Raw genomic sequence first — 15,114 nt, forward strand, 5'->3', positions numbered from 1 at the left:
AGATTAAGTCACCTGCTCCGAGCTACTCAACTAACAGAGAAGCCAAGGTTAAACCCCTGGGGCAGCCTGGCAGTCTGACTTGGTGTTCATGTATTCTGTGGTCAGAAGAGAGAAGTAGAGATGGAGGGAGGAAAGAAGAGAGAGAGGTAGGGAGGAAAGGAAGGAGGGAAGGGTAGAGGGACGGAAGGAGGAAAGGAGGGAAGGAGAGAGGAAGGGAGGGAAGGAGGGAAGAAGGTAAAGAGGAAGGGAGGGAAGGAGGGAGGGAGAGAAGGGGGAAGGATAGAGGGAGTGAGAGAGGAAGGGAGGGAGGGAGGGAGGGAGGGAGGGAGACAGAGAAAGAGAAAATCAGAGACTGAGGCTGGATCTTGGCTAGGTGCCTCTGGCTAGTTTGAGTACGGTAGCCAGGATGAGAACTGTGACCTTTCTGATTCCAGATTCTGGGCTCCTACCCACTTGAAAGTGCTGCCTTTTGAGGGACTGGTGAAGAAGCAGATGGCTTTTATAGCTCCTCAGGAAGTAGATTAGATAGGCCTGTCACGAGGTCATTGGAGAATAAAGGAAATCAAGGAGGCCAGCCAAGCAGACTCTGTGGCCAAGTATTTATCATCCTGCATCACTTAGCCCTTACACATTCACTCATTCATCAGATGCTTATTCTGAGCCTGCTATCTTGGGCACCGGGTTGAGAAAAGCAAGCAGAGGAAAGCAAGCGATTGCTAAGAATGTCCATGGTATACACCAGCCGTCTAGATGGCAGGGTTCATAAATAAATAAACAGAGCAAATTATTAGAGTGTGACTACATCTATAGATCAATATATTTCTCTTCATCCACCTATAAGATCTTATAAAGAAGATAGCCTACCCCTGCCTGCAGAAATCTCTGCACCCATCACTCTAAAGGTGGTGCCCATAGAGCCAGGCAGAAAGGATGATGGGAGCATCCTGGGAGAGCAGGTGAGATCCTCGGAGCTTCTCAGAAAGAACGTGAGGGATGCCTGTACTCCTGGACCACAGAGCCACAGCGTTAGAATGGTCAACATGAAAGGCTTACAACAGATGAGCAAACGGAGCAGGAACGGGCTGCTCCAGGAAGCGTCACATCTCAAGGCCATGCACATTCGAGTCCTGTCGCTAACTCAGCCCTTTGTCTCCGACATGGCTTGTCCCAGGTTTACATAGGCAGCAGGTGGCTGATACTCTACAGCCAATAGTGCAAGAATCACTATAGCCTCCATACCAGACTTCTGGCCTTTGTGAGTACAGTTGCAAACAATGCAGAAGGAACAGGAAAGAGGAATAAGAGAAGTCACGAAGTTCGTCGCAGTCTCTGGTTGGTACACCTGTAAAAATCCCAAATCTCCTTGACCCACCTCTCTCCAACCCACTTCCTAGCCACGAGTCTTACGCACAGAAGCAATACAGATTGCTTCCCACAGTGACTTTCCATACTCTTTCTCTCTCTCTTTCTCTGCTGCCTGCTCTACCAACTCCACACGTTTTCAACCACTATTTCATCTGCAGATCCTTTTCTCCACCGGTGTTGGGATAAGCCCCACAAAGTCCCCCTCAAAGATCAAGGGGTTGCAGTTCTACTACCAGCCAGCAGGGGACAGTCCTGCTTCGAGTCTCTGTCCTGCCCAACCAGCCCCAACCCCCAGCCCAGTCACAACTCCTTAGAGATGCAAATTGAGAGGCAGCCTTCCTAACCAGAGAGGGCTGCTAATTCTCTGACGAGTATGCAGATTTTCATCTTGCCTTTGCTTGGGTTTATTTGTTTTACTTTGCAATAAATTTAATACAGACTCCCTGAAGCAGAGAGGCAGATGGACTATAAACTCTGAATTTTGAGCAGCCGTACTTACTAGGTTAGTGTGTGTTTTGATCCCTGCTTAAATTATATCTATGAAATTTGACATGGATTTGGGTCTGGGGTTTGCTGGCTTGTTGGGGCCTCTGGAGCTGTTCTTGGGGAATTTACAAGGGTTGGTTTGATTACCGGAGCTTTAATTTCTCACAGAGGCTAACGAGGAGGCCGGGGAGCCTGGCTGGGCACTATGGGAAGATGGAAAAGCAAGAGAGTTGGGCTTCTATGCGATTCAGTGATGACGTCATCAGCACTGTATCACCCGCCTCCTGCAAGGTCTGAAGCCAGACCCCATGGACCTATGTGGGATCCTTCTGCCTTCCTCGGAGGACGTGTATGAGTAGAAAGTCCTGGGGAACTCGGAGCCTAGGGGAGGAAAACTCAGATACACGCACGTAGGGGCAGATATAACTAAATATTGAGAACACCACAAATTAACATTCATATGACTGTACATTTGACTGAGTCGATAAGACAAAGGGAAAGAAATGTAACTGCCCCCTCCAGTGAGGGGAAATGTAACTGCCTCCTCGTGCCTCACACCAGCCTTTACAGTCTCCTCCTGTCTCTGCTTATTCCACGGATCACTGAAGAAAGACAGTGAGTGGAAGGAACCAGGAACAGTATAACCTGGATTCTTGGCTCAGCTTCACTGATTACTTCTTTGTACAAATATTTGGGCAACATTTTTAAGCTTGCCCGGCTTCAGCTTCTCTGGCTGCACAGCAGAAATCACCTGGTTACCACGAGGAAGATGATGCTGATACGGATATACGGGACTGGACTGTTAAAAGTGAATCCTAGGCAGACCCTCCATGTTCCAGCTGTGCAATCACCACGATTAGAGCCAGAAGGCCTCCTCCAGAGGAACACTGTGAGTGGAATTCCCAGGCCCTGTCAGGGAGTTGGACATTCCCTGGGTGAGTTGGGTCCCCCAGTCTAACAGTGTGTGATGGTCATCTGTCTTTCTGGGCTCACCTGTTTGCACAACTTGCCTGATAGCCAGAAGGAGAGGGTGGGCATCTGGGAAGCTTCTAAAAGAATCTAGAAGATTCCAGGGATTGCTCCAAAGAACTCTAAGGAGGTCTTGGATTGATGTGGCTGAAGGCAACAGTGCTATAGGCTTAGACACCTCCCCACACCCTCATTCACAGAACCCAGGCAGAGTCACAACTGAAGGGGAAGAGGAAAAGAGAAGGACCTGCCTTCTGCCTCTCTCCTCTGTGCCTGTGTGCCCTCCCTTCAGGTCAGAGGCATCAGGGAATGATGGGGCCCAAGAGGAACACGTTTGAAGAGTGAAAAGCAGAGAAGCAAAGATTTGGACGTAGAGGAGACAGGAGACAAAGAGGAGAGGGCAGATAGAGCACAGGAGAAGGGGCAGTGACATGTTGACACTTATTAAACTTTGGAGAGAGTCAGCTACTAGAAGGGAGAGGGGAGAAAGGAAATGCCCAAGCTTCACAGAAAGGAAGGGGTGGGCACCCAGGATGGGGAGGCTGGGATTAAATGGAAATGAGGGGCTTGGTCACCATGGAGAAAGGAGCTGGAAGCTTTGGCAGCGGTTTGTCTGTTAGCAGGAAAGGCGGGGGATCAAAGAAGCTGCAGTGTGTCTATGCACACACAACCGGGTTGGAAAATGACTAGCTGGATTCCACCCAGAGCTGGGGACTGGGGGAGGGGGAGGAGTAACTGGGTGAATTCCTTCTAAAACAATTGTTCCCCCACACACTCCAGGCTGTGGCCCCAATAAGGCCTGAAACTAAAACTGTTCGTTCTGAAGATTTTGTTCAATTAAATGTGGTGTGGCTTTGTCCTACCAGCAGCACAGTGATGTTGGGGTTTGGAACCCAAGGCCTGTAGGAGGGAACTGAGGAAGGAAATGGCAGCTGACAGGGAGGAGAGAGGAAAGTCAGATGCCACAGCAAGGATAACATAACCAGGTGTCTTGGTTCTCACAGGCCCTGGTGAGGAGGGGAAGATAGCCATCAAGTAGAAGCTTCAGGACCAAGGGAATTACTACCCGTTCTCTAGAACTGTGCAGGGCCATAGCCCCCTTAACTGCCTGCATCAGGTCTCTCCCTAATTTTGGGGGGAAGGGGAGAATTGAAACAGGGATTTTGCTGCAATGGTCAGGTTGGCCTTGAACCTGCGCTTGTCCCTATCTTACAGATTGCTGGGATTCTAGGCATGTGCCACTATACCTGACTCTAGCTCTCTTTCAGAGCACTCCTCCCTCGGGGGTAAGGGGCAGTGAGAGAACTCTGCTCTCCCTTCTAGACCCTGCTCCAGGTACCCAGGCTGGATAAGGGATGGCTATTTAGGTAAGAGTAGAACCGAGTAGGAGTCATGCACCAGAAGGGATGATGGATAGATCCAGGACCAAGGACCACAAGGTTTCCTGGAAGGCAGAGCAATGCTGCAGACAGGAATTGGAATGAAGCGGTCTGGACTAGGACCTCCACTTGTATGATGGCACTGGCCGGCATGTGGCAGCCCCGAAGGTGTACAGTCTAACTCGGGGCAGTGAGCATGGCAGAGGAAAGTGGAGAGAAACTGGCTTACAGTTCATCTTGTTCAATATTGGGAACTCGGTATTTATAAAATTTCTCTCATTGTTCACAAATTCACATCTGATTGACTCCTGTGTTTACCAGGCTCCTCTCTCCCGAGGCTTAAGACCTAAGAGGACTACAACATGCTGAGGAGCCTTAACCACATTAGGATCAAATTGATAGTTTCCAGCTATAGATGGCATTGTAGAAAATAAATAAATAAGAAGAGTTTATTTGTAAAGGTTCTGTGCCACGTGGGGAATGTGGCCATATTCATCTCTGCCCATGACTGTTAGTGGGAGCCAGACTGTCCACAGGATCACAACAACTCCCCCAGGGTAAAAGCATCATTCCTCTGAACCTCCAGGGGCTAACTAGGGTCTAAACTGATAAGGAAGAATTTCTTTTCCCTAGGAGGCCATCTTGCTTCAGTCCTTCATGATGGGGGGGGGGGGTGTCAGAAGAGTATAACACTTGATTTTTTTTCTCAAGTACAGTAGAACCCCTCATCCAAAAAAAAAGTTCCAAGACCCCCTACCTCCTTCATGTCACTCCTGTGCCTTTGGGGACCAATTTAAATAAAATCAGGCTTGCTTGAAGACTGGGAGTGTGATGCGGTAGGCAGCCAAGGTCATGGTCCAGCCAAAGTGCTGGGAGGGAACGTAAGGGCAGCTGTGTACCCAGGATGTACTGGACATGGGCAAGGATAGAGAGGATGGCTGTGTACCCAGAATGTACTGGACATGGGCAGGGATGGAGGAGGACCTGAGCTTTCAACACACTGCACAGAGCGCTGCACACAGTTCAGAACACAGACGTCGGCTAACGCTGGAATTCTGCACTTAATATTTTCAGGCTGCCACTGACCTCAAGTAATCAAAACCATAAGAAGCAAAAGCTTGGACAGGGGTCCTGCATGCTTCACTGGTCCCATGACGGGGAACTGTCCTTTCTCTCTCACCTAAAACTCCCAGACTTCTACTGGGGCACTTTAAAATCGCTGTCAGAATTTAACCTCTAAAACGCTACATTCTACGAAGAAGGTAAATACATACATACATACATACATACACACACACACACACGCACACACATACACATACTTACATCAACAATCATCCTATATTAATTCTAACTCAGTTATAAGCACAGAAGTGGGAAAATAAAAGTCAATGATTGTCAAATGAAAACTGACAGAAAAGAGGACTTTTTAATCCAGAAAACTTTCACACTGTTATGACAAACAATAGAGTAAAATAAAATAAAATTAAAACAATAAAAAAAAGTATACCCAGCAGTGTCCTGTTAAATAATTGGATGAGATTCATCAGGGTAGCAACTGGCGCTGAGCGTTTTTTAATTTTCTCCCTGCTGGATATTCTCTTCTCACAGTATCAACAAATAGATTAACTGCTTGTCAGAGATGAGGCCCTAGCAGAGCAAAATTGAATTCTTTAGTATTTATTTTCGCTTTATGTCCCCTCCTCAAAGAGGAACATCTGACTTTTTCCCTCCCTCTCTTTTGACAGAAGCTCACTTTGTAGCCCAGACTGACTAAAAACTTAGTGCATAGCCCAGGCTGGCCTCAGGTTCATCATAGCAATCCCCCAGCCTCAGCTTCCTGAGTGACAGGATGACTGGTATGAATCATCACGCCTGGCTGAGCACTTTTTCAAAAACCCCAAATCTAGAAATGCTTTCATTCTGCTCCTAAGGACTGGTTAATTGCATCATGCAAACAGTTCTTTCCATGATACTTTAATTCCTGTCTTTTCTTTTGAAGGCAATGAACTTCAAATAGGTAAACGGCAGAGGCAGACCTGGTGCTTGTATTGTGTATTTGTAGCAAGTAAAGACAAATGCAACCATAGCGCTTTGAGCAAGCAAGAATTTTGCAGAAGTTCAAATATTAGGAGTGGTGGGGGTAAGAGAGGCAAGGCATTCCATGTAACAACGTATAACCTCAATAAGCAACTTGTTCGTCCGGAGCAGTGACTTAGTTTAAGGAGAATATTACAATTCAAATTGGACACATATCATCCATATTTTTTTTAATTACTTAATTTATTTTTTAAGACAAGGCCTTACATATACCAGGCTAGATCCAATCTACCTCTATATTCACAAATATAGGCATGTACCACTATGCCCTATTTATATGTTGCTGGGGCTTAAACCAAGGGCTTTGCATATGCTAGGTCAGAACTCACATCATTTTGGCTATATTCCCCAAACTCATGATATTTTTAAATTTTATAATTTTGTTAAGCATGTAGTTATTCTAAGAAAAAAATCTATAATCATTTGGGAAGTTAGGTAATTTGCTTTCACTTTTAAGTTATGTAGTGCTGTAAGTGCTGTGGGTAAACAGTAAATGTCTGGGAGAATGCTTTTCCTCATTTTAAAATGGGCTGTGGCTGGGGGTATAGTTCAGAGGTGAAGTACTTACGTCATGTGCTTAGAGCCCTGGAGTCAATCTCTTGGGACCCTGAACATTAATCAGCTTTGAAGAACAATGACAGAAGGAGAGAATTTGAACTAGGACATCAAAATGTTTTGAGATTTAACCTTAATTGGCAACCTGAGCCAGCCAGTGGCTCAGCTGTAAGTTCCTAGGTGTGAGTTTTGTTCTCTTTCAGACAGACTGAGGACCTGATATGATGACAAGCTAAACATAATAAATATGGGACAAGTCTGCAGAAGAGTGGTTTTATAGCATGTTGTTGTTGTTGTTGTTTTGAGACAGGGTTTCTCTGTGAAGCCCTGGCTGTCCTGGAACTCTCTTTGTAGACCGGGCTGGCCTTGACATCAAGAGATCCACCTTCCTCTGCCTCCTGAATGCTGGAATTAAAGGTGTGCATTACCACTGTCTGGCTAAAATATTGTTTTCATTTGATTTGTTTATTTATTTGGGGGTTTTCAAGACAGGGTTTCTCTGTGCAACAACCCTGGCTGTTCTGGAAATTGTTCTGTAGACCAAGCTCAGTTCAAACTCACAGAGATCTGCTTGCCTCTGCCTCTTAAGTGCTGGGATTAAGAAGTGCATTCCCATGCCCAGCTAAACACTAAACACTCAGTTAGAGGCAGGTTGTTCTTGTGTTTGCACGCTCAGAGCCTGTGAGATTAAAGAGCCACCACCTTCGTCTCTGAGACTTGTTGGTGGCAGAGAAGGAGAGAGTACAGGAAGGAGCAGATACTGGCTCCCCCTGGCTCAGCTGTCATCCCCCTACACTCCATAGGGGTGGGGAGAGGGGTGCCCTGAGGTTCTGCACAGGCCCAGCTCTGCATTCTTTGTTCTTTACCTCCCAAGATCCCCTTCTCATTAAGTCTGGGAAGTGAGACAGAAACAGAATCACTTAATGGTATCTGGGAAAGACAGTTGTCAGTTTTCCTGCCCTGGCCCTGGCCCAACTTTCCAATCAACAGAATTGCACTCAAGGTTGGACGCATCTAAGTGAAGCTAGGGCAGATCCAGTTCAATCAGACATTTCAGGGGCTGAGTTCTCACTAGGAGGTGGGGATATACAAAAGACTGGGGGTGTAAATTGGTGCTGAGTAAGCAGGTTTGGTTTGTTTTTTTTTTTTAAATAATATAAAATATAAATCAGTGAAGGTTTGTTTTTTTTTTTTCTTTTTTGTTTTTCCTATACGGAGACTTGAGCTCAGAACTTTGCACATTGTTTAGGAAAGTACTCTTACCACTGAGCTACATCCTGCCCTAAATTCATGACATTGTAGTGGACAGTTTGGCACCAAAAGGCAGGAGGCTGCTCACACACCACATTCCTTTACTACTCCTCCCCCTCTTATATTTGACATCAGCCTAGCTCACGGCAAGAAAATTAGACACAAACCCTTTTTTAAAAGAAGTATTTATTTAATGTATGAGTGCTATAGCTGCATGTATGCCAGTGTGCCAGAAGAGGGCATTAGAGAAGAGGGCATTAGATCCCGTTATGCGTGGTTTCTGGGAATTGAACTCAGGACCTCTAGAAGAGCAGCCAACTCTCTTAATCCTTTTTAAAAGTAAAACAACAAGTTTAGAAGCCAGTGTAAAATAGGGTCCCATTTACAATATCAAAAATTTTTAAAAAGAAAAAAAAGTCTGTAAGGCACTGAGGAATTAAGAACTTGTATATATAAGACTTTTGGTAGAAAGTTCCTAAGCCCTGTTAGGGCCTGTTAGAGGACATTTGAGAGAACCTAAATAAAGGGGAGATTCTGTCATCCTTGTGTAAGGGGTGACTTCTCTCTGTACCTGTCACTGCTTCACAGACTAACTCATAAATTTTATTTGTTGCAGTCAAAATCCCAGTAGACGTGGTTGTGAATATGAGGCCCCAGAGGCCCCACAAAAGACCCTAAAATTTATGAGGAAAAAATAATGATCCACTAACACTAAAATGGTTTTAAAATGGAAGAGCCAAAACCATGAGGACATAGCATCTGGCCCTGAGCAACCTCACAAGGCCAAGCTCCTAACACAGTATGGCGCTGGCTCAGGACAGAAAAGCATGCTGGGGACACTGGAGAGTAAGTCCAGACACAAATGGAAAAGGTACATCAAGTCCTGCACACGATCCCTCTGGCATCATAAATCAAACAGTATCAAATATGAACTATTTCATAGATGCTGAAGTAAGTTCAAGTCTTCATGTCATTTCTGAATGGGAAAATAAACTCTATAGAGACTCAACCCTAAATGTTAAAGGTAAAACTACAAAGTAACTAACAGAGACTACGTGATCGAGCGCTGTGGCCTTGAGATAGGGAAAGAATTTTCAAAACAAGATTCAAAAGCAAAGCCACAAAGAGGAAAATGGGTGGACTTTTACATTAAAGTCCAAATTAAAGATTTCTGTTCAGTGCAATACTCCATCAGCCGACTCAGCAGATGGATAATGCCCGGAAAAGACATTAGCAACCAGCAAGTGCTTGGGGAATCCCAACAAATTAGTGAGAAAGACAGGAATCAACAGGAAAAATGGGCAAATTATGAGCAGGTTTAGTTCACAGAGAGAAACCTTGGCTAACAAGTATTTGAAGTAATGCCTAATTTCTGGAAGGAGAAAAATACCAAAGATCCTACTTTATATCCAATAAGTTAAGAAAACTCTAAGCTTGATAATGTCAAGAACTGGTTAAGAATGTGAGAGACAAGGAACAGCCCTGTGAGGGGCAACACGGTAGAACCTATAAAACGAAGACTGCATATGCCTGTGACCCAGCATTGCCTCTTTGTTAATAACTGCACCCTGGAGAAACCCTCACATGTGAGTATTCATCACCCGCTTAATGACGGTAGCAAAGCACTGGCAGCTGCTGGTGGGAATCCAAGGGGACATTTAGAAAACACACAGTAAAAACGGTAAGGTGTCTGTGGTAATGTGGCAGATCCTCGTAGGTAACGTAGGAGATGTGGGCTAGCAGGACAGACATTGGAGCAAGTAGCATAGTGTTGGCTGTCACTCCTATTGGGGTCTGATCCCCCCAACCCTCCAACTTTGAGGCATATTTGTGACAAGACTATCAACATGGCTGACAGGAGTCAGGGAATTTCCTCATCAAAGGTTATGCTGCTCCCAGGGGAAGGCCAGTAGCCACTGATTGACTGATGCTGGGATGTAAAAGTCTCTGGCATCTTTGCTTCAGTCTGGGAGACTTTGAAGGGTCCAGAGTGTGTGTGACATGTGCTCAGTTCTTGGCTACCTCCACGTGGCCTCTCCTTCAGTCCATCCTAAGCCCCTTCCTTCCTTCCCGTGTGTCACCCTGTGAACAAACCTGCCTGAAACACCCATCTTAGTGTTTGTTTCTGGGGAGTTCTGCCTAAGAAACACATTAAATAATCAAGAGTGAGAGGCATCTGTGAGGGAAATAAAGGTGAAAAGAAGAATTTAGTAGATTATCAACCATGAACATGCCTCAGCTATGCTATTCAAAGACTAAAGATCATGTGAAACATGTAACAGCTCTTGGTGACAATATGCAAACCTGCCTCCCCTGCTCTTTGTAATGTAACAGCATTTACTGTGCCTGTAGAACAGTGGTGAGTGAGGAATGGATCCACACAAAGTGGTAAGATGAATGAGCCAGGACTCGTGTTTCTTCTCCGTGTAACCAGGAACATCCTCAAGAACCAGGATGGTGGGCTGGTGAGATGGCTCAGTGGGTAAGAGCACCCGACTGCTCTTCCAAAGGACCTGAGTTCAAATCCCAGCAACCACATGGTGCCTCACAACCATCCGTAATGAGATCTGGCGCCCTCTTCTGGAGTGTCTGAAGACAGCTACAGTGTACTTACATATAATAAATAAATAAATCTTTAAAAAAAAAAAAAAAAAGAACCAGGATGGTGTGTGTGTGTGTCTATGTGTGTGTGTGTGTGTCTGTGTCTGTGTCTGTGTGTGTGTGTATGAGAGACAGAGACAGACAGAGAGAGAGAGAGAGAAAAACAGGGAGACAGTGAGAACATGGCAACATCTTAGACTCTGAACAACCCAAGATTCAACAAGTGACAAAGGCCTTTTTAGTACTTGAGGGAGCAGGCCCTTACACCTGAGAGGCTGGATTCTGCAGAAACCTGGATGTCTCCCACTCCCTTCCCCTCCCCCTTGCCTACCTCTTCCCAACATTCACCATCTTGTGAAACTCCTCAGGCATACATAGGGATTTACTCCCATCCCCCCTGACCCAGCGAACCACCTCTCTATCTCCCTGCTCACCTCCAGAGCCTGCTATCCTCCTTGACGTCTCTGTGGGTGTCTGGATTAGTGCCACACACCTGGACACCATGGAAGCTAAGGAGAGAGCAAAGCTAAGGAGATCCCAACTGTCTACAACAAGCCCCGTGATCAGCTGGCCAGAGGCTACAGTATCTAGAATCCTCTTTCCCTGTAAACAGAGGATTGTGCTCAAATGAACACAAATGGAGGGTAACATGACTTTCCTCTTCATTGTAAAGTTTTCCTACTCCCTAGATCCTAACAAGTCAAAATCAGCCCTTGGGCCTTAGGAACTTACAGTTGGCTGTAAGGCAAGACATGCAGACAATAAATTGGTTGTATAAACTACAAGAAAATTACTGGGTTTCTCTGGATGCTCAGAGTAAGAAAGCTCACGTCACAGTGAAGAATCAAAGGGGTTTGCAGGACCATGTAGCTTTTGAGAAACAATGTGATTTATAGAATTTGTTTTTATGTTCAAAACTAATTTTAATGTGTTTGAAAAGCAAATTAAATAATATAAAAATGAAGGGTCATTAACAATTCTTTGGCTTTTCTTTTTTAATATTTACTTTTATTTATATGAGTATACAGTAGCTGCCTTCAGACACTCCAGAAGAGGGCATTAGATCACATTACAGATGGTTGTGAGCCACCATGTGACTGCTGGGAATTGAACTCAGGATGTCTGGAAGAGCAGTCAGTGTTCTTAACCACTGAGCTATCTCTCCAGCCTCCAATTCTTTGGTTTTAAAAACAATTAAACAAAGTAAGACAAGTCCCCCTTAACAATTTTACTCCAGCCCTCACAAATAAATTTGAAAAGTTGATGTGTTCAATGGAAATTATCCCTTTTTCATGATTTGGAGGTGGGTGAGATAGGGTCTTGTTGTGTAGCCAATACTGCACTCAATCTCATAATCCTCCTGCCTTGGTCTCCAGAGTGCTCTGTGAAGTCTATTCTAATTCTAGCTTTATATAGTAAAATGGAAATGGAAAGATTTTTAACTGAAGAGTTATGTAATCATGGCAATGTTTTAGAAAAAATCTGGCAGGCGTGTGTAACTTGGATCAACGTTTTAAAAAAAAAGCTTTAGAAGGGATGTACATGGGGAGAATGGGATGGCTTGATTAAAAGCCATGACGACTTCGGCCAAACATGCCACACCGGTGACTCTAATCAGAAGGCACATCTTCCCTGCCTGCTAAAATCCTGCTGAAAGGTGGGCAGTGGTGGCATAAGCACTTGGGAGTCAGAGGCAGGTGGATTTCTGAGTTCTAGGCCAGCCTGGTCTACAGAGTGAGTTCCAGGACAGCCAGGGCTATTACAGAGAAACCCTGTCTCGAAATAAATGAATGAAAGAGGCATGGGCTCTCAAAGGCAGAAGCTGCAGCGGAGTTTCAAGCAAAAGTAGATGGGGTCTTTCAAACATCTCTCTGTAGTTGCTCCAAATGTTTCCCAAGGCCTGGGTGAGGCGGGAAGCTGGCAGCCAGATAACCCACCCCATCTCAGCCCAGTCCTCAGCATCATGGGACTTCCCTGGGGACAATGATTGACAAGGATCCACACAAAGGGAGGATAGACATAGCTAAATGTGGAGGTGAGGCATTACTCAGAAACCAGGAGACAAAGGGAAGGATTCCACACTGAATGGGTCCTGAAATTCCCTTTCTGACTAGAAGTATGCTGGCAGCCAAGCCTATGCTGGTCTCTGTGGAGGATAAGAGAATCCCTTTATTGGAAATGTATGCACTCTAGAACACGGTTAACTAACACAGAACTTTCAGTCTCCCATCCTAGAGACCAGATCCTTGTTTAATATTTTTTTAATGCTATCCAGTCACCCAGACCAAGCCACTTGCACGCACGGCACAATACCATGATCTGCTCCCTAAGGCATCATTTTAAAATACCAATAGGTGATAATTACTAAAAATTAAGAGAAATCTCTAACATGAAGGACAAAAGTTAAACTGATAGAATTTTGAGAAAACAGACAATTCAGAAAATAAAAGACAACTTCAGAAATAGAACAAATAACTTCAGTATTGAGAATCAAGACATGTCATGCATTCCTCAAAAAGGAGAGGATGATATGTAAATAAACAGAAAAAGAAAGAACTTTTTCATATGAAAATAAAATATTAAAGAGAAGAGTCAGTTAGAAAAGACTAGAGACATTCTTCCAAGAAACAGAACAACATAAGAAAATCAATGAAAAAAAAAATAGAAGAAAAGGGGCAACTGTTGAGAATGTATCTAGCTAGCAGTCCTAAATCCAACTGGGTTTCAAGAAGAGAACAAAGAGAGTTGATAGGAAGAGGTGAAAAGATACAACATATATATAACACTTCCTTAGCAAAAGGCCTCAATAGATAGAGCTGGAGATAAAGCTTAGTGGAGGTGGGTTTAAATGACAAGGTCCTCCATAGGCTTATACATGCCAATGCTTAGTAACTAGGGAGTAGAAATGTTTGGGAAGGATTAGGAGGCATGGCCTTATTGGAAGAGGTATGTCATTAAGAGTAGGTTCTGAGGTTATGAAGCCCATGCCAGGCCCCGTCGGTCTCTCCTCTCTCTCTCTCTCTCTCTCTCTCTCTCTCTCTCTCTCTCTCTCTCTCTCTCTCCCTTTTGCCTATGGATCAGAATGTGAAGCTCTCAGCTACTGCTCCAGTGCTATGCCTGTCTGTTTCCTGCCATGATGATGATCGTGGACCAAAACTATAAACAAGGCCGCAATTAAAAGTTCTCTTTTATAAGAGCTGCCTTTGTTGTAGTGTCTCCTCACAGCAATAGAGCAGTCACTAAAGCAAGCGAATAAAGAGCTTTTGGTACAAATGTGAGGAACAGAGTTCAGATTTTTGGAACCTAAGTAAAAGCCTGGCAGTCCTGGTTGGCACGAGTAATCCATGGACTCCAACACTCATGAAGCCAAGCAGAATATCCCTAGGGCAGCTGGTAGCTGGACTAGGTGGAATTTTCCAACTCTGAGTTTAGGGAGAGATTTTGCTTCAATAAAAAAACAAAAGTGGAGGGGTCCAGAAAGATACCCAATATCAACTTTGGCCTCCATATAATGCTTATATGCACCCACCTATGTGCATGTGCCCACACATATAAAAACATACATGCATGCATGCACATATACTATATATACATACTATAAAAAAGAAGAGGCCACTATGCCCCAGCACTGAGCAACTATCTCTGTCAGCACAAAAAAAAAAAAGTAAAATGTGGTTCTAGGGAGCATCACTGAACATCTTCAGAGAGTCAGGGATAAGAAGAAAATTCTAATCATGGATGCTTTATTCATGATGGTCAACATGTGGAAACAAGCCAACTGTCCATCAACTTATTAATGGATAAGCAAATCAGGATCTCTCTGTATAATAGAACGTGTATAATCTCTGTATAATAGAACAGCCTTAACAAGAAATGTGCGATGACACAAGTGACCTTGAAACATTCCGCTAAGTGAAAGAGGCCAGTCACCTAAGTGAAAGAAGCCAGGCACAAAGACCGCATCAGTACATGAAAAAGAAAATCCAGTGTGGACTGATCTATAGGGGTGGGGTGGAGACTTGTGTTTATCAGGTGCTGAGAAGGGGTTGGTGTTGAGGGGAGATGGAGACTGATTGTTTGGTATGAGATGGGTCTCTTTACAGGATGATGAGATAGATGTTCTAAGGTTGGTTATGATATTGTGCAACTTAGTAAATATACTAAAAATCACTTGGCTAACTTAAATGGGCTCTGAAGGTCTCTGAATTGTATCTCAGTAAAGGTAGATGTATTAAAGGGAAAAAGGTAAGAAAACAGAAAGGAAACTGGCAGATGTGAGAAGGAAGGAAAACATCTTTTTAAAAATCCAAAGAGGTAGCCCGGCGTGGTGGCGCACGCCTTTAATCCCAGCACTCGGGAGGCAGAGGCAGGCGGATTTCTGAGTTCAAGGCCAGCCTGGTCTACAAAG

General features: G+C 44.5%; 1 protein-coding gene across 1 annotated transcript in view; it reads left to right on the forward strand.

Annotated features, from left to right (window-relative positions):
* Positions 1-1,750: 1,750 nt before the first annotated feature.
* The window catches only part of Tmem218 (transmembrane protein 218), a 48,104-nt gene continuing 34,740 nt past the window's right edge, over positions 1,751-15,114 (forward strand). Inside the window, exons 1-2 of the mRNA XM_029481115.1 lie at positions 1,751-1,867; positions 2,020-2,786. The gene's annotated coding sequence lies outside the window, so the exon portion shown is untranslated. The remainder of the gene's footprint in view (positions 1,868-2,019; positions 2,787-15,114) is intronic.

This window comes from Mus caroli, chromosome 9 (genome assembly GCF_900094665.2).
Source record: "Mus caroli chromosome 9, CAROLI_EIJ_v1.1, whole genome shotgun sequence".
NCBI classification, from domain to species: Eukaryota; Metazoa; Chordata; class Mammalia; order Rodentia; family Muridae; genus Mus; species Mus caroli.